Source organism: Octopus bimaculoides, chromosome 20, assembly GCF_001194135.2.
Source record: "Octopus bimaculoides isolate UCB-OBI-ISO-001 chromosome 20, ASM119413v2, whole genome shotgun sequence".
Taxonomy (NCBI): Eukaryota; Metazoa; Mollusca; class Cephalopoda; order Octopoda; family Octopodidae; genus Octopus; species Octopus bimaculoides.
This window is the reverse complement of record NC_069000.1, coordinates 15,668,549-15,670,507: the sequence shown is the minus strand read 5'-3', so window position 1 is coordinate 15,670,507 and position 1,959 is coordinate 15,668,549.

Below are 1,959 nucleotides of genomic sequence, written 5' to 3'. Positions count from 1 at the left end.
TATATATATATATATATATATATATATATATATATGGGTAATTATGTGGATAAACAAATTAGAATCATTAAATATATTAAATATAGTAGTTTGAGTATTTAATATTTAATATATTTAATGTGTCTAATTTGTTTATCTGCATAATTGCCTCTATACCCACTCAAATTGATCTCTCTTTTAACCTTTCTTTACCTTGTGGAATCGATCCCCTGTAAACACATCCGCATCTAAGTGTGCATTAGTTCACACCCTACATCAAATTGAACAGGTGCATGGTGTACCACACATCAAGTGGTGAAGTGACCACAAAACACAATATGCCATCTGGACCAGGAGCTAAAACCATGATCTTGTTATCATGAGCCTGATACTGAAACCATAAGTGCATGTGTCTTCACCTGGATATATATATATATATATATATATATATATATATATATATATATATATATATATGTATATATATATATATATATGTATGTATGTATGTATGTATATACGTCGTTTTTATGTTTTCGTTTCTCACTGTGTTTAACATTTTGTTGATGTCCTGTACCCATATATGCATGTATGTATACATATAGATGTAGGTATGTACATATATGTATGGATATATGCATATATTTATATATCATTTATATTATTATATGACCGAAAGCCACGCATCCTTTTCCAAGTAAGTTTTATCTGTATATGTATACACATATATATATATACACCTATGCATACAGGAATATACACATGAATGTATGAATGTATGTATGAATTTATATTGTGAATAATAGGCATGTTTAAAATGAAGTTTAGTTGGACATGCCCAGACAATGACAAAAAATGAAATAGAGGTTAAAATGACTGGTCAAATTCTGAAGATTTGAGGCCCCTAAGCCAAAAGTTACCATGAAGAAGGTGTAGTACTTGAACCAGCTTTGGTGAAGGTATGACTGATTTTGCTTGTTTAGTTGACATACATACATACATACATTTAAGGAAAAAGGTGAAGACTGAGAAGGTGAATGACAAGGACCTTTTTGTGTGCACAGTCTGTGACAGACCATGTCTGTCCTTGGCTGGCCTCAAATCTCACCTGCGAACCCATGGAAAACAAACCTCACCCAGCTATTCTGATTATATGTCTGTGCACACGTTTGAATGTGGTGTGTGCCAGAGGGTTTGCAAATCCAATGGGGGTCTTAAAAGACATGTTAGGATCCACAATGAGCAGAACTTACTTGCAGGTATTGGTAGTGCAAATCAGAGGTGCAATCTGTGTGGGTGTTTTTTCAAAACACTGTCTGGTTTAAAAAGCCACATCAGACGCCATGAAAGGGCTAAGGTGTAGGTACAGGAGGTGGTCAAACTCTGTTTAAGGAGTAGACAACCACCATATATATATATATATAGGGAAAAGAACCAAGCTTCATGAGCTCATCGATGAAAATACGCTGTCACATAGAAAAATTAATAAGTAAAAGCACAATGTGACTGTGGATTTTCATTGATGAGTTCATGAACCTTGGTTCTTTTCTCTAAAACTATATATATTTATATTTTATACTGTGAAACTTAATTTAATTTTAATTTTTAATTAATTGAATTTAATTGAGTTTTCACCTGTATATTTGGATTTTTATCCCTAATATTATTATTATATATACATATATATATATATATATATATATATATATACCTACACACATAGGTTCCATCCTCTTTGGATGCATTTAGCCAGTGTTTTACATATATGCTCATATATTACAAATATACAAACACACGCACAAATATATATTCTTGCATGTTTATCTATTCTCATGTATATTCACTTTATATGCATACACATACCATATATATACATTTTCACGCATACTTATTTACATACATTTTTACATCTATACATGCCAAAAAACCCAAGTGTGTATAAGTATATATATATATATATATATATATATATAGAGAGAG